We start from the raw sequence: 21,651 nt of genomic DNA on the forward strand, positions 1-21,651 counted from the left end.
CTTTCAAATCTCTTACTATCTCTTCTTTCAGTTAGTCTTGACAAAGGGTCTCGGCCTGAAACGTTGACTCTACCTCTTCCTATAGATGCTACCTGGCCTGCTGCGTTTACCAGCAATTTTTATGTGTGTTGCTTAAAAATATTGCCCCCCGGTTTCCTCCCAGTCCAAAGGCGAACCGGTTGGGAGGTTAATTGGTCATTGCACATTGTCCCATGATTAAAAAGAAAGGTACGTCACATCGAGAGTTTCTCTGCTTAGCGGACGATTCCCCTCCACGCCTCTCTGACTTAGTGGGGAACCGCGTACAAGGCAAGTTACAGCAGTGGTTTGCCATTGCCTTCTGCCTGGTGAGTTTCCAAAGAGGTCACCAGCCTGTAACCCAGCACGGATGGAAAGCCTGCAGGGGAGCCAGACGGCAAGGATTAAATCAGGGATTGCTGGGTGGTGTGGCTCGAAGGGCCAGAGGGGCCTATTCCACATTGTATCCCAATAAATAAATAAATGCAAGTCACATGGTATCAATGGAGAACCAGAGTTAAATAAAAAGTCATTGATGGCCCTTCATGGATGCTGCCTACCTTATTGGCATCTCCAAGATTTTCACTTTCTATTTATATAAATATTATTAATCACCAAGATCAATTTTAAGGCTAGACGATACATACAGTGATGTGTAGTTTATGTGCAGTATGGGCATCAGTCAGCGTCAGTATCATTTAAACAGAATAATGTACATTATTGCCTTTAAAATTGTAAGATAGCCCAATTTTTTTTTTAGAAAAAATACAAACTCTGATACAGGGCCAAACGAAGAAGCATTTTAATGGGAATCAAACACTCAGCCCGCATCACGTTCTGAAATTCATTTTCAAAGTGAAAGGGCTTCATGCAATGACTTTCACAGTTTAAAGCCTGGCAGCTGAGTGATACAGTGCGATAGGCAATTAGGACATCTTTCCAAAGCGCTATCTGAGACAACTTCACCACACCTTTCAATGCTGTCTATTCCCAGTTTCCTCTTACCATCTGTTAACTGTCCCCTTCACCATTTTCCTATCCCCTTTTTAATTTACTCTCTCTCATCCACCTCCTTAATTCCTCACAAAACCCTTTCACCTCTCTACCTTAATCACTCCCCTAACTTTTCACATCATTTTTATCACAAGATTCTAACTTACTCTTCTTGGCTCACATGTTTATAGTTGCCTATATCCCAGCACTAACCAATCATCCCTACACACTTCGATCTAAAATCCTTCCCCAACATATCATCTTTCATTATCCACCTTTCCACTCCTCCGTTAATTCTCCTTAACATCCGCTACTTTTTCTAACCCCATGTCAAAACCCTAAAGCCCACCTCCACTCCTCAATATTACTCGCCCTACCTTCAGTTAAACGCAAATCCCCCTCCCTCACGTTACTATCCCAACACACCTCCCTTTCCACATACCTTTACCCCATCAACTTGGTACCCCTTTTCCGAACATTCCCCCTCACTCCAACTAAATTCACTTACATCGCTGCATCACAGCGTCGTCTATTTCACCACCCAGCACTCCGTTCTAACTTCACCCCCACACCGTTCCCCCCTCATGGCCTTTTACCCTCCGCAAGCCCCAGCTCGGTTTGGCCTCACTCATACTTGCTGTCCCCACGTCGCGGCTTCAGCCCCGCTCTGCGCGCCCAGCCGACCCAGACGCAGAGCTTGAACTCACCTCCAGCGCCACCATCTCCGACCGGAAACAGCCGGCTCGTGACCAATCAACGCTCGGCCCATCCGGGTAGTCCAGGGGGCGGTCCTTCCGGCGGGGAGGCGGTTCATAAATAAATTGACAAGACGAGGGAGAGAGGGTGAAAGCGGGGCGGGTGGGGGAGAGTGGGTGAAGGGGGTGGGTGAAGGGGGTGGGTGAAGGGGGTGGGGGAGAGTGGGTGAAGGGGGTGGAGGAGAGTGGGGAAAGGGGGTGGGGGAGAGTGGGGGAGAGTGGGGGAAGGGGGTGGGGGAGGGTGGGGGAAGGGGGTGGGGGAGGGTGGGTGAAGGGGGGAAGGGGAGGGTGGGTGAAGGGGGGAAGGGGAGGGTGGGTGAAGGGGGGAAGGGGGAGGGTGGGTGAAGGGGTGAAGGGGGGAAGGGGGAGGGTGGGTGAAGGGGGGAAGGGGGGAAGGGGGAGGGTGGGTGAAGGGGGGAAGGGGGAGGGTGGGTGAAGGGGGGAAGGGGGAGGGTGGGTGAAGGGGGGAAGGGGGAGGGTGGGTGAAGGGGGAGGGTGGGTGAAGGGGGGAAGGGGGAGGGTGGGTGAAGGGGGGAAGGGGGAGGGTGGGTGAAGGGGGTGGAGGAGTGTGCGTGAAGGGGGTTGGGGAGCGTGGGTGAAGGGGAGGAGGAGTGTGGGTGAAAAGGGAGGGGGAGTGTGGGTGAAGGGGTTTGGGGAGAGTGGGTGAAGGGGGAGGGGGAGAGTGGGTGAAGGGGGTGGGGGGAAGGGGTGAAGGGGGTTGGGGGAAGGGGTGAAGGGGGTTGGGGGAAGGGGTGGAGGGGGTTGGGGGAAGGGGTGGAGGGGGTTGGGGGAAGGGGTGGAGGGGGTTGGGGGAAGGGGTGGAGGAGAGTGGGGGAAGGGGAGGGGAGAGTGGGTGAAGGGGGAGGATGGGTGGGGTGAAGGGGGAGGATGGGTGGGGGGAAGGGGAGAGTGGGTGAAGGGGGTGGAGGAGAGTGGGTGAAGGGGGTGGAGGAGAGTGGGTGAAGGGGGTTGGGGAGCGTGGGTGAAGGGTGAAGGGGTGGGGGAGAGTGGGTGAAGGGGGTTGGGGAGAGTGAGTGAAGGGGGTTGGGGAGCGTGGGTGAAGGGTGGGGGAGAGTGGGTGAAAGCAGGGCAGGCGGGGGGATAGTTGGAAACTTTGAGGGAAGCAAAACAATGGAGAGAGATCGGGGAGAGGGGTAGGAGGATGATGGAGTAAGGGGGGAGTTGGGGAAAGACGGGGATGGGGAAGAGTGAGGGTCGGGTGAAGAGACGAGGATGGTGGAGGAGAGGGGACGGTGAGGGGGAGAGAGTGGTAGAGATGGAGACAGTGAGGGGGCGGAGGGATGGTGAGGGAGAGAGTGGTGGAGATGTGGATGGTGAGGGGGAGAGGGATGATGGGGCAAACGGGGGGAAAGAAAAAGTGGGGCTGGAGCCGGTCGGGAAAGGGTGCTGATAGGGGTGACCAATAGAAAGCGAAGAGATAAAGAAGGCTGTGAAAAATAAGAAACTGGGATAAAAAGTGGTGTAGACAAATGGGAATGGAGAGGGGAGTGAGGGAAAGGTGGGGGCAGAATAGGAGAGCATGGAGGGGTTTTACGTGGAGAGGAGAAGTGGGAGATAAGCACAAAAAGGGGGAACTTAATTACACATCTGGACCCCAAAATTCCAGCCTGTGTGCATGTAAATGAGTGACTATAACAGAATTCAGAAGGTGTGTTCAGTCATACTTGGGAAATACATCTCTGCACCCTGAGGCCAACTGCAACACAGTCCTCACCAACTCTCCAGCAGTTTTACTGTCAGATTCCAGAATGTAATGGTAAAGACCAAAATCTTGGTGCATTTAATAATAAATAATCAAGTTGATTATAATTGCAATTTAGAATTTTTCATGCTTTGAACTCAAAGAAATTAGTTGTACCTGCAAAGCAATAAAACGGTGATCAGCATTAGACATAATCGAGCAGAATTTACACTAAACACTGAAGCAAAGATTAAAAAAGCAAAAAGCTGTAATGAGTGCAGAAGTTGCTGGAAATCTTTAGCATTTTCGATGACTATCTGAAATGTTAATTGTTTCCCTCTTCTGCCTGACCCACTGACAATTTTTTTGATTTGATAAGAAAATATTATCTTCTGTTTATTCATTTTTTTGGAATATATACTTCAATATTCAATTTTCCCACCAAAAATGCTCTGGAGAAGATGATGTTTTGCGTCGCTGAAGACGGTGGTGAGCCTCTTTCTTGAACCTTGGCAGACCTCCTGGCAAAGATGATTCTTCACCAGGAGGTCTGCCAAGTTCTGCTATGTAGGTAATTCTCGGATTTGGATTCAGACACACAATAGCATACTGGAAATGTATTTCCAAGTCAGGATGGTGTATGACTGGGAGGGTTCGGTGTTCTCTTGTGTGTGTTTTCCTTGACAAGTCAGGAGGGTGTCATCAGAAAAGCCTAGGTGAGTACTGTACCAGCAGTACATTTATTGATGATACGTACTGCATCATTGTTGTGCAAGTGGCCAATGGGTTGTTAATAAAGTAGGCTGCTTTGTTCTAGATCATGGCAAGCTTGAATGTTGCTGGAACTCAAGTTTTCAGTACCCTAGCTGCAATGTTGTCTTAGCCAAAGTGCTCAGCCATTTCTTTGTATCATGTGGGGATATACTGAACGGGCTGAAGACTGGTTTCTGTGACACTTCTGACTGAATGTGAATGCAAGTACTTCAGCCTTGGAGCATACTCTTAGTTTTTTGGATCTCTATCTCCATCTCAGGAGGTAAGTTAGTGGCAAACATCCATTACATCTCTTCAACTCTCATAGCCATCTTGACTCAATTTCAATTTAACCTGCCTCAGCTGGGCCTTCAATCCATTCTCCCAATTCCTCTGTCCCACTGTACTTGCTTCAAAGGAGAATTTTTCCACTCAAGTGTCTCTGAGGTATTTACTTTCACCCTGACCCATGGTTTCCACTCTATTATTGTTGACAGAGTCCTTTACCCACATCTCATGTATTTCCTGTACATCTGCTTTGACCCCAACCTTATACAGAGCAAGGATAGGTTTCGATATTTAGAGACTAACAGATTTGGAACGTGGGAGGAGACCAGAGCACCAGGAGGAAACTCACGTAGTCACAGAATGTATAAACTCCTTGCACTGAAGGGCTCACACCCTTTGCAACCCCCTAGTCCACTCTTCCATCTAACCATCAACTCCACTTCTTGCTATGCATTTTCATGCAACCACAGGATTTGTAATACTTTTTTTCTCTTCTTCCCTCCTCACTATTTGGGGAGCAGGATTTAACTTGATAGGATGTTTATTCCCCTCCATCGCTGCTCCCCAACTTGCTAAGTTCCTCCAGCATTTAGTGTGTGTTGCCTACTGATCACATCTACATGAAACACTGTCATAGCATCCATCTTCAGGGATCCCCATCACCCGGGTCATGGTCTCTTCTCACTGCTGCCATCAGGTAGAAGGTACAAGAGCCTCAGGACTTGCACCACCAGGATCAAGAACAGTTACTACCCCTCAAACATCAAGCTCTTGAACAAAAGGGGATAACTACACTCAACTTCACTTGCCCCATCATTGAAATGTTTCCCCAACCAATGAACTCACTTTCAAGGACTCTTCATCTCACATTCTTGGTACTTACCGCTATTTCTTAATATTTGCATTTACACAGTGTTGTCTGCTGCATTGTAGTTGATCTTTCAATGGTCCTGTTGGAGTTACTTTTCTATAGATGTGCTATGTATGCCCACAAGAAAATGAATCTCTGGGTTGTATATGGTGACATATATGTACTTTGATAATAAATTTACTTTGAACTTTGAAACTTATAAACTTATAATAGCATGCATGTGAGGGGTTGAACAGTGGTCTCTACAATGTTTGATATGTGCATGTGAGAAGCACCTGAATCACAGAGATAAAGGAAGGAAGCAAGCTCATTCATTTAACTCAAAGTCTCTGGAACAACTTAGATGAATGAAGGACGGGTTAGTGTCTGGAAGGATGGAAGTTTTGTTTGCAAGTGTAGAGCTCTCCTATGGCAGCCACTGGGGACAGAATCAGACACATTACTTGAACATATCAGCCCCCAGAAGGCCCATGGCACCATCTTATCTTATCCCCTATCACTGGTTCTAGTATGGCTGTTGTAGCAACCCCCAATTGGAATGATTCACATTCGCAGCTCTCAGTTGAATGGCTTTGTAAATTGGAATGGGATTTGATTTAGCACTTATTTTAGGTCGCCCCTCAATTTTGAGGCTGTGCCCTCTAGTTCTGGATACCCCCACCAAAGGGAACATCCTCTCCGCATCCACCTTACCTAGTCCTTTTCACATTCGGTAGGTTTCAATGAGATCCCCACCCATTCTTCTAAATTCCAGTGTGCACAGGCCCAAAGCTGCCAAACGCTCCTCCTATGTTAACCACTTCATTCCCGGAATCATCCTTGTGAACCTCCTCTGGACTCTCTCCAATAATTGTACTTTTATTTATTGATTTATTGAGATAGTGTAGAAGAGGGCTTCCTGGCCCTTCGAGCCACACCGGCCAGCGATCCCCGATTTAATCTTCGCCTAATCATGGGACAATCTACAATGACCAATCAACCTACTCGCTGGTACGTCTTTGGACAGTGAGAAGGGAACTGGAGCACCTGGAGGAAACCCACGCGGTCACAGGGAGAATGTAAAAATTCCTTACATACAGCTGCAGGAATTGAACCCCGGTTGCCTGTACTGTAAAGTATTGTGCTAACCTCCCAGTTCACAGCATTAGAGTAATTCTGAGGTTATTGTCTTTGAGGTCCTGCTTTTCAACCTCTTTATCTGTTATTTTTACTGATAGAGACAATAACTGTGCAGAAAGTGAGGTGGGAGCTATGTTACTGTGTCTTATGGAAACCTGGAGCTCCAGAATGGTTTTAACTCAGAATGAAGGCGTAGAACGCTGTGTCACACCATCAGAAAATACTAAGTAGTTTTTCTAGCCATCACGGAGTGGAATAGAAACCTAATGCTGCTTTTCAAACTTGGGAAGTTCTGTTTTATATAATCCTGTATGGCTGTCCTGATAAGAAGAACAGAGAAAACATTTTTATTTAAGCATCTGAGGAAACAAGGTTTTTTTCTTTTTCAGTGAATTGTTGCACGTGGTGAGACTAATTGGCCTCATGTCGTGCATATGCAGGAAGGATTTATACTGTGACTGGATTATGGTCAGAACAGAAGAAGTGACTGTAAATATGGAAACACGACAGCTTATTAAGCAATTTCTACTACTCACAAGCGCAAGTATGGTCAAATCCTAGAGGATGTGTTCATTAAGGACCAAGCCAGTTCTCCTAAACGCAGTATGGATTTTACAAGCAGACAGAAGTAGAGGGCCAGCAGGTGACTGAAAGTCTCTTACAGTGATGGGTGCTAGGACCTGCAACTTCCAGTAACCATCATCACTCCCTCCACTTCTCCCCCAAATGGCATGTCCAAAGATCTGACGTCTCCTGGAGACTGACTATGGATAACCAGAATTAAATAAACGGACTCCCATAACTGTGTCAAATACTCTCAAAATAACAAAGAGAAAGCTTCCCCGGGCCAAGTGGTTTGTGGTATTCCATGTTAGCAATGGATTTTGGTTGATGCTGTTAACTCAGGAAACCGAGAGACAGTGGTGTGGCCTTTCACCAATTGTCAGAGGAATGTCTCAAATATAAGTGTGAACTTGGCATAACACCAAGTCCTCATCTTCTGACTGGGTCGTTTGAAGCCATGTGCACTTAATATAAACAATTGGATATCTTGCTTTTACTTTGTGTATCTGCGCTGATCAATTATACTATGGGCCATCTTTCTCCCTCCTTTCAAGGAGCAATGCCTCACAAAGTCACGTGCCAGTGATATTAAACCTGATTCTGACATCTTTTCCATTCTATGGTGGTTGTTTCAGTCTCTTGCTGACCTGAGACAAGAGACCTCATTTTCAGTATGCCCTTCTACACCCATTTAACCAGGGTCGAGCCTCCAGGCTTGATAGAGTGGTGGTCTGAGGGATAAGCTAAGTCATGATGTTACAGATTCTGGTGGTGTGGTGGACTGCTGATGGCTCATAGGGCCTTGAAGGCTCAGACTAATCAATATGAAGGGGCTTGGCCTGAAATGTTTACTGTTTATTCCTGCTGAGCACCTGTTACTCTGGATTTTCAGCACCGTAGAAAGCATTCTTCTAGGGTGCATCACAACCTGGTATGGAAGTTGTCCTGTCCAAGACCGGAAGAAGCTGCAGAAGATCGTGAACACTGCGCAGCACATCACACAAACTAATCTTCCGTCCTTGGACTCACTTTACACCGCACGCTGTCGGAACAGTGCTGCCAGGATAATCAAGGACACAACCCACCCAGCCAATACACTTTTCGTCCCTCTTCCCTCCGGGAGAAGGCTCAGGAGCTTGAAGACTCGTACGGCCAGATTTGGGAACAGCTTCTTTCCAACTGTGATAAGACTGCTGAACGATCCTGACCCGGATCTGGGCCGTACCCTCCAAATATCCAGACCTGCTTCTTGGTTTGTTTTGCACTACCTTACTTCCCAATTTTCTATTTTCTATTTATGATTTATAATTTAAATTTTTAATATTTACTATTTTAAACTATTTTTAATATTTGTAATCCAGGGAGTGTGAAGCACAGAATCAAATATCGCTGTGATGATTTACAATCTAGTACCTATTGTTTGGTGACAATAAAGTATAAACTATCTCTTGTGTTTACGTATGCAATGGGGCGTCACAGTGCCGTAGTGGTTAGGACAACACTTTGCAGTACAGGTGTCCCCCGCTTTTCGAACGTTTGCTTTACGGAACCTCACTGTTATGAACGACCTACATTAGTCACCCGTTTTTTGCTAACAGCAGGTGTTTTCACTGTTACGAAAAAAGGCAGCGCGTGCCCCGAGCAGCCAAGCTCCTCCTCCGGAACTGCATTCTAGCCAGCATTGTTTAAACACGTGCCTGTGTGCATCTGTGCTTTATCTCAATTTATTTTGAGCATCCATTAGTAAGATGAGTTCTAAGGTATCGGAAAAGCCTAAAAGAGCTCGTAAGGGTGTTACACTTAGTGTAAAACTAGACATAGTTAAGCATTTTGATCGTGGTGAACGAAGTAAGGACAAAGTGAGTTTGGCTTGTGGAAGTTAATGAAGATGATATTGAAGAGATTTTGGCATCCCATGACCAAGAATTGATAGATGAAGAGCTGATGCAATTGGAAGAGGAAAGGATAACAATTGAAACCGAATGCAGTAGTGAACGGACTGAAAGTGAAGTCATCCAGGAACTAAACGTGAAGCAACTGCGTGAGATTTTCGCTGCAATGATTGCAGAAAAGTACAACTTTAATTTTGAAAGGATACGTAGGTTTAGGGCATATTTGCAGGATGGTTTGAGTGCTTACAAAGAACTGTATGATAGAAAAATGCGCAAGGCTAAGCAGTCAAGCATACTGTCGTTTTTCAAGCCTGCCACATCAACCACATCAGACGATGAACCTCGACCTTCGACATTGAGGCAGGCAGAGATAGAAGAAGATGACCTGCCTGCCCTGATGGAAACAGACGACGATCAGATGACACCTCAGTGTCCCACCACCCCAGTGGTCCCAACCTCCGGGCCGCGGACCGATACATCAAGAACCCCTCACTCAGACCCAGAATGTTAACCGTCCATTTCCCTCTACAGATGTTGACTAACCCACTGAGTTCCTCCAGTAGTTTGTTTTTTTTGCTTCAAATTCCACCATATCTAGTCTCTTGTGTTTGTACTGAATCTCAATTGGATTCAATATGAACAGCCAGGTTCAAATTTAAAAATTTGATGTTGGCAGAAAAGGGAATCATAGAAACATACAGCTAAGAAACGTTTGGCTCACCTTGACTATACAAACTGTAATGCCTGTCTACTCTAATCCTGCATGTCTGCATTAGGCCCGTATTCCCCTACTCCCTTCCTATCCAAATGCCAGTTAAATGCTGTAATTGTCGCAGTGGCGGGGCATTGGGAGCAAGGGTGGACCCAAATGCAAGACACATCTTGTGAGGTTACTTAGATTTAGTTTATTGTTCGATACCATGAGAGCTAGGCAGGGGCAGGAGTAGCGAACTGGACAAGGACTGAGGACTACGACCAGGCTGGGACCAAGGGTCTGGGCTGGGACTCGGAATCGGCTCCCAGAACTAGAGGAGACATGAAGAGGCTAGGGTATGGACTCCGAGCCAGAGACTGGGCAAGGACCCAGTACCTGGGTCTTGCCTCGCGCTCGGACCCCAGAACCAGGCAAGGACATGACATGGGCTAGGGAGAGGAGGAACATGGGAACACAGAGCCTCGGTCTCGGGGAGCAGGTACATGGAACCATGGACACATACACAGAGCACAGAGCCGGGACCCCTCCTTGGGTACAGGACATAGGGCCGGGACTCATGACCCTCTGCGGGGCAATGGCAAGATGGCCTGACTTACCCCACGGAGGCGAGGACAAGACAAGACAAGACCAACACGAATGAACACCAGACAGTACCTATCTAGCTCCGGTGATGGAACTAGACCGAAGTGCAGGCAGGGGCTGCAGATGAGGGCTAGAGGCGAGAGGGGCAGAGAAGGGACTCAGACAGGGGGGTAGGACAGGAATCACAGACTGCCAGGGCCAGGACTTGACTCAGAACTGGGAAGCCGCCAGGGCCAGGACTTGACATGGTACTAGAATGCCGCCAGGGCCAGGACTTGGACGTGGTACTTGGATGCCGCCGGGGCCAGGACTTGGACGTGGTACTTGGATGCTGCCGGGGCCAGGACTCGGACGTGGTACTTGGATGCTGCTGGGGCCAGGACTTGGACGTGGTACTTGGATGCCGCCAGAGCCAGGACGTGGTGCTTGGGACCTCTGGGTAGTGGCGAGCTCTCGACTCGGCCCGGGAACAGTAGACAGCGGCTCTTGATTCTCTCCGGCAAGTTAACTGATGGGCCCACTTTGAAGAGGAAACTTTGCAGGCTCGCTTCGGCGGGGTAACTGGACAGGGTTGCTCCGGTGAGGAAAGGCGAATTACCGGCACTCACTTCGGGTGGAGACAAGGCTTGCTCCGGCCAGATGACATTGGCACGCCGTGACTTTGCAGATGCTCCCGCACCGAACGGCTGAAAGCCGGAGACTATAAACTACCGGTTCAACTGAGTGTTAATTGCCTCTAATCACCAAAGTTGAGGAACACGGGAAAACAGGGAATCAACGGTCCGGATCGTAACATAAACAAGCTAAATTTAAAGGGACCCCGATCCGGACCATGACAGTAATTGTGTCTGCTGCTACCTCCTCCTCTGGCAGCTTTGCCAGATAACCACCACCCTTTGTGTAGAAAATCTTAGCACTCAGATCTCCTTTAGAATTCTCCCTTCTCACCTTAAACCTGTGCCCACTAACCTTAGATTTCCCTATCCTGGGAAAATATTCTGATTTCCTAACCTATCCATCACACTGATCACGGGGCCCCCCAGGGCTGTGTGATCAGTCCACTGATGTTCACGCTGCTGACCCACGACTGTGCTGCAACACACAGCTCGAATCACATCATCAAGTTCGCCGATGACAGGACCGTGGTGGGTCTCATCAGCAAGAATGATAAGTCAGCATACAGAGAGGAGGTGCAGCAGCTAATGGACTGGTACAGAGCCAACAACCCGTCTCTGAATGTGTACAAAACAAAAGAGATGGTTGTTGACTTCAGGAGGACACAGAGCGACCACTCTCCGCTCAACATCGACGACTCCCCCATAGAGATCGTTAAGAGCACCGAATTTCTTGGTGTTCACCTGGCGGAGAATCTCACCTGGTCCCTCAACATAGCAAAGAAAGCCCAGCAGCATCTCTACTTTCTGCGAAGGCTGAGAAAAGTCCATCTCCCACCCCCCCCCACCATCCTCAGCACATTCTACAGAGGATGTATCGAGAGCATCCTGAGCAGCAGCATCACTGCCTGGTTCAGAAATTGCACCATCTCGGATCGCAAGACCCTGCAGCAGATAGTGAGGTCAGCTGAGAAGACCATCGGGGTCTCTCTTCCCTCCATTACAGATATTTACACCACACACTGCATCCGTATTATGAAGGACCCTACACACCCCTCATACAAACTCTTCTCTTTCCTCCCATCTGGCAAAAGGCACCGAAGAATTGGGCTCTGACAACCAGACTATGTAACAGTTTCTTCCCGCAAGCCATCAGACTCCTCGATACCCAGAGCCCGGACTGACACCAACCTACTGCCCTCTACTATGCCTATTGTCTTGTTTATTATTTATTGTAATACCTGCACTGCTTTGTGCACTTTATGCAGTCCTGGGTAGGTCTGTAGTCTAGTGTAGTTTTTGTACTGTTTCACGTAGCACCACGGTCCTGGAAAATGTTGTCTCATTTGTATTGTATACTGTACCAGCAGTTATGGTCGAAATGACAATAAAAGGTGACTTGAGTTGACTTGACTAATAAACCTCAATAATGTTCGAAGTTCAAAGTAAATTTTAAATCAAAGTACATATATGTCACTGTACACAATTCTGGGATTCATTTTCTTGTGAGCATTCACAATAAATACAAAGAAACACAATGGTGTCAATGAAAGACTGCCCCCAACAGGATGGACAAACAATTGATGAGCGAACGACAACAGAATGTGCAAATACAGAAAGAATAAATAAATCAATAGCCAATAATATAGGGAACAGTCAGTGGTGCAGTTATACCTTATAGTTCAGAGCCTGAAGGTTGAGGAGTAATAACTGATCCTGAAGCTAGTGGGGTGGGTCCTGAGGCTCCTGCAGCTTCTTCCTGACAGTAGCAGTGAGAAGAGAGCATGTCAGCCTTTTCGACCTTACTGGCTAGGAGAGCCATTTTATTGAAGCGGAAGGATTCTAATCCACCTACGATCTTTTAGTGGCTCTCCTCCATCATGTCCTGTTTAAGTTTAGAGAAAATAAGAAGTTGGACATTTGATACATCCTTTAAATTTGAACAAATATGGTGACCTTTTATCCAATATTTTGATTTAATTTGATTTATTACTCTTTCAAGTTTTTTTTTTGAGGTTTTAGATTTGATCAGAAAGTTTTTCTCTCCTCTTTTTTTGGTTGTATCCTCAAAATGGACTGCCCAGTCCTTGTTTTGTGTTTTGTTTGTTCTGTTTTTTTATAGCGTAGTGGGTTTTTTTTCTCTCTATTTAAAACCCAATGTTTTTTTTCCTTTCTTCTTTTAACCGGTAAGAGGAGAATTGTTATTTTTTTTATTATATCTTTTATAGTAGTTTAACAATATCTATGATTTTGACAGTGTCTATTTCAATCTTGGTTACTGATATACATACTTGAACTAATTCCCCTCTTGATTGTATTTGATTGTATCCATGTTCTTTTTAAATCTATAAGAAGATTAAGAAAGAAAGAAAGAAAGAAGAGAGCATGTCCTGGATGGTGGGGGTCCTTGATGACGGATGCTGCTTTCCTGCAACAGTGCCCTATATAAATGTAGTCAAAGGTGTGGAGGGTTTTACTTATGATAGACTGGGCTGTATTCACTACTTTTTGTAAGCTTTTCTATTCAAGGGCATTGGTGTTTCCATAGCAGGCTGTGATGCAATCAGTCAATATACTCTCCACCACACAGCTAAAGAAGTTTGTCAAAGTTTTAGATGACATGCCGAATCCTTGCAAACTTCTAAGAATGTAGTGGCACTATTGTGCTTTCTTTGTAAAGGCATTTATGTGCTGGACCCAGGACAGATTCTCTGAAATGATAACACTAAGGAATTTAAAGGTGCTGATCTTCTCCACCTCTGATTCCCCAATTAGGACTGCCTCATGGACCTCAGGTTGCCTCCTGAAGTCAATAATCAACACCTTGGGCTTGCTGACATTGAGCAAGAGGTTGTTATTGTGGCACCACTCAGACAAATTCCGATCTCGCTCCAATATGCTGGTTCACCACTACCTTTGATTTGGCCAACGACAGTGGTGTCATCAACAAACTTGAATATGGCACTGGTGCAGCGCTTAGCTTCACAGTTATGTGTGTAAAGCGAGTAGAGCAGGGGACTAACCACGCAGTCTTGCGGTGCACCTGTGCTGATGTAGATTGCGGAGGAGATATTGTTGCCAATCCAAACTGACTGGGGTCTGCAAGTGAGGAAATTGAAGATCCAGAAATGGGCAGCCGGCATTTCAGGTTGTGTCCCTTTATCCAAATCCTCCACCACATTAGCTGCCTTCCACCTCCAAGCTAATTTTGGATCCGGTTTGTCAACACATTGGATTGCATTAACCTTTTGGACAGTCAAAATGTCTTATACCTTAAAATCCATGCAAACCACATCTGTTGTTGTTGTTTGTTGTTCGTCCTTCGTAGTTGAAGATGACCATGGCTTCAAAGTTAAATGGGAGATTGGTGGCTGTGGGTCCGGAGGTGACTGATGAGGCCAATCCGGGCCCTGAAGGCTCGCCCACATGTGGGACACAAATGGGTGGGTGCTGTCGTGGCAGTGGATGCTGCTTGGGCCTTGCGCACAGTACGCTTTCGTTGCGCCTCGATGATGCGCCTGACTTCAGCTGCACAGACTCCTGTGGTGATCTTGCTCCACCAAGCTGGACGGTCGAGGGCAAGCGTCTCCCACGTGTTGATGTCGACACCCAGGCCTTTGAGGGACGCTTTGAGGCAGTCTTTGTAACGTTTCTTCTGCCCCCCGACTGAGCGCTTGCCCTGACACAGTTCTCCGTACAGCAGCTGCTTAGGCAATCGGCTGTCTGGCATTCTGACCACATGTCCAGCCCACCTGGCTTGGGCTTTCAGCAGGAGGGTGTAGACGCTGCAGAGCCCAGCTCGTTCCAGGATTTCCGTGTCAGGGACTTTGTCCTGCCACCTGATGTGGAGGAGTCTGCGGAGACAGCTCAGGTGAAAGTGGTTGAGCTGTTTGGCGTGTCTGCTGTAGACAGTCCAGGTCTCGCTGGCGTAAAGGAGGGTGGTAAGGACCACTGCACAGTAGACCTTCAGCTTGGTGGTAAGGCTGAGTCCTCTCCGCTCCCAGACGTTCTCACGGAGTCTCCCAAAGGCGGCGCTGGCTTTGGCAATCCTGTTGTTGACCTCAGCGTCTATGTTCACTGCGCAAGAGAGTATGCTGCCCAGGTAGGTGAAGTTGTCGACTGCCTGGAGGTTCTGGCCCTTCACCGTGATGCGCGGCTCCTGGTATGGCTTTCCTGGGGCAGGCTGGTACATAACTTCGGTCTTTTTGGTGCTGATAGTGAGACCGAAGTTGTTGCAGGCTTGTGAGAAGCAGTCCATTTCACGCTGCATCTCCTGCTCTGTGCTGGCGTTGAGTGCGCAGTCATCAGCAAACAAGAAGTCCCTGATGACAGTCTCTTGCACCTTTGTAACTGCCTGCAGGCGCCTAAGGTTGAACAACCTGCCGTCAGTCCTGTACCTGACGTGGATTCCTTCTTCGTAGTTACGGAAGGCATCTGTCAGCATGGCAGAGAATACCATACTGAACAGAGTCGGGGCAAGAACGCAGCCTTGTTTGACGCCATTTGTCACTGGGAAGGCCTCCGACTCGTTGCCGTCATCCAGAACTTTCACCATCATACCGTCGTGGAACTGCTGGACGATTGTGATGAACTTGCTGGGGCAGCCAAACTTCTCCATGATCTTCCACAAGCCTTCTCTGCTGACTGTATCGAAAGCCTTGGTTAGATCGACAAAGGTCACAAAGAGGTCGTTGTGTTGCTCCTGGCATTTTTCCTGGAGTTGGCGCGCAGCAAAAATCATGTCCGCGGTCCCACGTTCAGCATGGAAGCCGCACTGGCTTTCTGGGAGCAGACCTTGCTCAAGATGTTGGAGAAGGCGGTTGAGCAGGACGCGGGCCAGAATCTTCCCCGCAATGGACAAGAGGGAGATGCCTCGGTGGTTGTCGCAAGACTGGCGGTTGCCTTTCCTCTTGTAGGTGTGGACTATGCTGGCATCTTTCAGCTGTTGCGGGACGTGTCCCTTTTTCCACATGGACTGGAAGAGAACAGTCAGCTTTTGCATCATGACAGGGCCTCCTGCTTTGTATACCTCAGCAGGGATTGCTTCGGGTCCTGGCGCTTTGCCACAGGAGAGTTGCTTCACGGCCTTCCTGACTTCATCTACTGTGGGGAGGGTGTCGAGGTTCTTGTTGATCTCTATCTGGGGCAGGCGGGCAATGGCCTCGTCGTTGATGTCGGCAGGGCGGTTAAGGATGTTGTTAAAGTGCTCAGCCCACCAATCCAGAATCTGCTTCTTCTCTGTCAGCAGCTGCGTCTCATCTGCGTTGAGGAGATGTGAGGAGCCGGAGGACTGGGGTCCATATACAGCCTTAAGCACGTCGTAGAAGCGCTTTATGTCGTGGCTGTCTGCATAGCCCTGGATTTCATCAGCCTTCTTGCTGAACCAGCTGTCCTGCATCTCGCAAAGTTTTTTCTGCACCTTTCTTCTTGCGTTGGTAAAGGCATCTTTCTTGGCTAGCGACGTGGGGTCGTTCTGATGCACTCTGTAATGTTGATGTTTCTCCATTAGTAGTACCTGTATTTCTTCATCATTCTCATCGAACCAGTCTTGGTTTCTTCGGATTGCTGGTCTGAGATGTTTGAGGGCGGTAGTGTAGACAGCGTCTCTGAAGGCCGTCCACTGTTCCTCAAACGCTGGTCCCGTCATCCTGTGGTGTGTCTGGCAGTCTGCCTTCAAGGTCACTGACGAGTTCTTCTGCAACCCTGCTGCTTTTCAGCTTGGAGACATTCAGCCTTTTTGCAGTCCTCTGCCCTTGGGGTCTTCTCATGGGCAGAATGCGAAGCCTGAACTTGGACACAATGAGGCGGTGGTCGGTCCAGCAGTCGGCACCACACATGGCTCTCGTCACTCTGACATCCATCCTGTCCCTCTTCCTGGTGATGATGTAGTTCAATCAGATGCCAGTGCTTCGAGCGTGGGTGCATGCATGACGTCTTCTTACGGGTGGGTAGGCGGAACAGGGTGTTGGTGATGACAAGGTTGTGTGTGGCACATGTCTTGAGGAGCAGAAGGCCGTTGTTGTTACACTTGCCAGTGCCGTGTCTTCCAATGATCCCTTCCCAGGTTTGGTAGTCTGTCCCTACTCTGGCATTGAAGTCCCCGAGAATGATGAGCTTCTCTGACTGTGGGATTGCTGAGATGAGGGCGTCGAGTTCTTCATAGAACTTGTCTTTAATGTCATCTGGGTTGGTCATGGTGGGAGCGTAGGCACTAATCAGCGTAGCACTCTTCTTGTTTGCAAGTGGGAGCTGAAGTGTCATCAGGTGGTCGTTGATGCTCTCTGGGTGCTTGGTCAGTTTACGGGCAAGGTTAGAATTGATGGCAAATCCCACGCCTGCTTCTCGTCGTTCAGCGCTGCTGCGACCGCTCCAGAAGAACGTGTATCCACCACTACGTTCTGTCAGCTGGCCCTTGTCTGCTAGGCGTGTTTCGCTGAGAGCTGCTATGTCCACGTTGTAGTGAGCTAGCTCTTTTACAACCAGTGCAGTTCTTCTCTCTGGTCTGTCTGCCTTGATGTTATCTCGCAGAGTTCTCATGTTCCATGTGCCATGGTTGAGCACCATCACTTTCTTCCGCGTTGGGTTCGAAGTCATGACTTGCACTTGACTTGGATTAAAGTGAGGGAGAGTTGCGCAGGTCGTCAGCCTCACTCTCTCGTCCTGGACTATCTGGACCCAGTGGCAAGACATAGTCGAGACGGCTGGAGATAGGTCAGGATGCAGTGGATGGCCAGCAGTGTTCTGTGTGTCTCACTGTGCCCTCTTAGTGCTCCACGACGCATTGCTGAGAATCGCCTTTCTGCCCGTTGAACCAGTGATGGTTTCTTCCGCGCAGTCTGCTGAATCCAGGCTTTACACGCTAGGTAGACAAGCACTGAGTGTTGTGGGCCTACGGCAGTTCTTGCGGCGTGCTCGCAAGCCTCCCTGCCCATTGTTGGACATCCTCATCCGCCTTTGCAGCCATTGGGAGATGTCTCCTCTTCCGCTTGCTCCGCCGTTGGGATGATCACCTAGTGGTGTGGTAATGACACCACCTCCTCACTTGTTTTCACCCGCTAGCTGCTCCACCTTGGCCAGGTCCTGCAGCTGCTCCCGACCGTACCAGGCGGCGGGGGCGGGCGGAGGTGGGTGGCGGCGGTCGCGACGAGCGGCAGGCCAGCTCCAGGCCTCGGACCTTGCCCCCTCCGCCCGCTGCCGCCTCGCCTTATACCTGTATAATAGGTCCAGTGTCAGTTCGGCGGCCTCGGACGGGAGTCTCAGCACTCACGACCTGGTGTCGGCTCGACCTCGGCCGGGTGTCTCAACGCTCACGGCCCGGTGTCGACTCGTCCTTGGCCGGGTGTCTCGGAAAGTGTGATTCAATTAAACCACATCTAACACACTGCCTTCATCAATTTTCTTAGATGCCTCCTTAAAACATTCAGTCAAGTTTGTGAGACATGATCTCCCCTGCACAAAACCATGCCAACTTCTTCTAATCTGTCTCTGCCTTTCCAACTGAACTGTACTTTGTCCCCTGACAACTTCCCCAAAACTACCTGGTCTGTAGTTTTTAAATCCTTTTTGGAAGAAAATTAGATCTTCCTTTCCTCTGTAGTGCCCAACTTGAACATGTGATTTTAGACGCATAACTTAACATGTAAAGGAGTAATTCTATAACACTAACCTGGGCCTGAGCTCATAAGTGCAACCATGCCAGCATCTCTATGTCATGGTCCGGTCCATGAAGTCTGCATTCCGGTTCATGGACCGGTCCATCGATCCTTATTCCAGGTTTTCTGGTTTACCCTTGTTCTGTTGTTGCCTTAATTGAGGCACAAGATTCTCATTTTGGGCTGGCTACATAAACAGCTCCTGGGTTCAGTTTCAGTTGCTGGACTGTTCCCTTCCCTTCCGTTTCCTTCTGTAGCCCCCGCCTGAAGCCTTGCCTGCTACCTTTTGCCTGAAACCTCACCTGCGTCCTCACCTATTCTTGCTGTCAAGTTCTACCACTGGAGCAAGATCAGAGCCTTGCTGTGTCTACATAAGGAACTGTCTTTCATTGTTTGGGACTGTCTCTTTGTGTCCTCGCCTTTGCTAGGTAGGTCCGGCTGTTTGCCGTTACCTTGAGTGGAGAACTGTCTCTCAGCATTCTGTGTATGAGTCCCAGCCCTACGTCCTGTTCCCAAGGAGAGGTCCCGGCTCTGTGTTCTGCGTTCCTGTCTCCCAAGACCAAAGCTCTGTGTTCTGCGTTTCTGTCTCCCAAGACCAAGTCTGAGCTTCGTGTCCTCATCCAGTTCTGATGCCTCGTCCTGCTGCCACATCCAGTCCTGTTGCCTTGCCACGTCTTGTCCTCACCTAGATCTGGAGACCAAGCCCAAGTCAAGACCCAGGTTCCGGGTCCCTGTCCAGTCTCTGGCTCGGAGTCCTTGTCCAGGTTCCAAGCTCCTTGATCCTCGTCCAGGTCTCGCTTTCCTTGTCTAGTCTGAGCCTAGGCCCTGTATCCTAGTCTTGTCCAGGGCCTGTGTCTTGTCCAGCGTCATTTCTTCCCCACTTCCCTTGCTTTCTTAACACACCCAGTCCTGTTCCTAGTGCTTCAGTGTCAATGTCTTGTATTTGAGTCCACTCACCAGCACCCCCCTCTATGACACTCTACTTTCTTAAAAGTTCAAGGAGATTCAACATGACATTGACTGGCTGCATCACAGCCTGGTATGAAAACTCCAATGCACAGTAACGCCCGAGGCTGCAGAAAATGGTGGGAACATCCATTCCCATCTTGGGTACAACACTCCCCATGATTGAGGACAAAGATCAAGCTGTGGTGTCTGTTTCCTGAGTTAACAGTACAGATGATAAAGCACAGCAGATTTTCTTCTTTGAAGGACATGAATGAGCTAGAAGGAATAGTGGCCACTTGTGAAATTACCAGACTATTGTAAAGATCTCTTCCCAGCTTTTAATTTCAAATGTATTCATTATTTTAATTTAAGTTCTCCAGTACCTAACTAAATTCTCAGGATCAATAGCCAGCTTATCCAATATGCTAAAATATCCCTAAACCATGTTAGCAATGAATGTCTTTGCACTGCAATTTAAAGCAAAATATAAATGATTGCTGTCGGGGGGAAGTAACTGATATGGCTTGTGCTTGGATGGAGATGTTGGTCTTGTTGGTATTCAGTATCAGAATCAGGTTTATTATCACCGGCATGTGTCGTTAAATTTGTGAATTTAGCAGCAGTAGTTCAATGCAATGCATAATATAGAAGGTGAAGAAAATCAATCAATCAATCAATTGCATCATATGTATATTGAATAGATTAGAAATCATGCAAAAATGGAAATAATATATATTTAAAAAGTGAGGTAGTGTTCAAGGGTTCAATGTCCATTTAGGAATCAGATGGCAGAGGAGAAGAAGCTGTTCCTGAATCACTGGGTATGTGCCTTCAGGCTTCTGTACCTCCTACCTGATGGTAACAGTGAGAAAAGGGCATGCCCAGGGTGCTGGATAATGGATGCTGCCTTTCTGAGACACCACTCCTTGAAGATGTCCTGAGTACTTTGTAGGCTAGTACCCAAGATGGAGCCGTCTAAATTTACAACCCTCTGCAGCTTCTTTTGGTCCTGTGCAGTAGCCCCCCCACCACCACACCAAACAGTGATGCAGCCTGTCAGAATACTCTCCAAGCTACATCTATAGAAGTTGCTGAGTGTATTTGTTGACATACCAAATCTCTTCAAACTCCTAATAAAGTGTAGTCGCTGCCTTGCCTTCTTTATAACTGCATCAATATGTTGGGACCAGGTTAGATCCTCAGAGATCTTGACACCCAGGAACTTGAAACTGCTCACTCTCTCCACTTCTGATCCTGCTATGAGGATTGGTATGTGTTCCTTCTTACCCTTCCTGAAGTCCACAATAAGCTTGTTCATCTTACTGATGTTGAGCGCCAGGTTGTTGCTGCGGCACCACTCCACTAGTCGGTATATCGCACTCCTGTACACCCTCTCATCACCACCTGAGATTCTACCAACAATGGTTGTATCATCGGCAAATTTATAGATGGTATCTGAGCTATACCAAGCCACACAGTCATGGGTATAGAGAGAGTAGAACAGTGGGCTAAGCACCACACCCCTGAGGTGTTACAGGCTATTCAGCCTGTTACAGGCAAATCAAATCTTTGTGAAATCAGGTAGTTGACACTTGCCAAATATTAAAAGATCTCTATTGTGGATATGTTATAATTGACTTCACTTTTTCATGAACTGTAATATAGGTGTGTATCTTAAAGGCCTTTCATAACATGAGGACATTTCTATCCAATAAGTGTCGATTTAATTAAATGTGGTTTTATTGTTGCAATTTTGGAAATGTAATGACTAAATTTCACACAGCAAGATCCCACAAACAACAGTGAGAATGTGGGCCTGTAATCTGTTTCAGTGATATTTGTCATGTGATAAACAATGCCCGAGAATCCAAAAAGATTTCACATACTATTCTTTAAACAGTGAACAGATGATCTTTTACCAGGGAGGGCAAACTGAGGCTTGTTTTTAACATGCGTTCTGACAGACTGCACTTTCATCGGTGCAGATCTCCCACTGTAATTCACTGCACATTCAGTCACTGTGACACCTGAGGTCAAGGAGATGAATTGCGGTGAAGTCAAAGTTTGAAGGAAAATACTCTGCTGTCAGAATGCAATATGCTAGGAAAGTACTTTTAATCAGATGTTTAAAAGGGTTACAATGTCAAGTTTGCATATTTCATTAAGGAAAATTTCAATGAGAAAT

General features: G+C 47.8%; 1 protein-coding gene across 3 annotated transcripts in view; it reads right to left on the bottom strand.

Annotated features, from left to right (window-relative positions):
* spg21 (SPG21 abhydrolase domain containing, maspardin) overlaps positions 1–1,763 on the bottom strand; it is a 58,252-nt gene extending 56,489 nt beyond the window's left edge. Inside the window, exon 1 of one of the 3 annotated variants that reach the window (XM_063065820.1) lies at positions 1,719–1,763. The gene's annotated coding sequence lies outside the window, so the exon portion shown is untranslated. Of the gene's footprint in view, positions 1–1,645; positions 1,665–1,718 lie in introns of those variants that run through there. The other 2 variants (XM_063065821.1, XM_063065822.1) reach the window with 2 other exon arrangements.
* Positions 1,764–21,651: the final 19,888 nt, after the last annotated feature.

This window comes from Mobula hypostoma, chromosome 13 (assembly GCF_963921235.1).
Source record: "Mobula hypostoma chromosome 13, sMobHyp1.1, whole genome shotgun sequence".
NCBI classification, from domain to species: Eukaryota; Metazoa; Chordata; class Chondrichthyes; order Myliobatiformes; family Myliobatidae; genus Mobula; species Mobula hypostoma.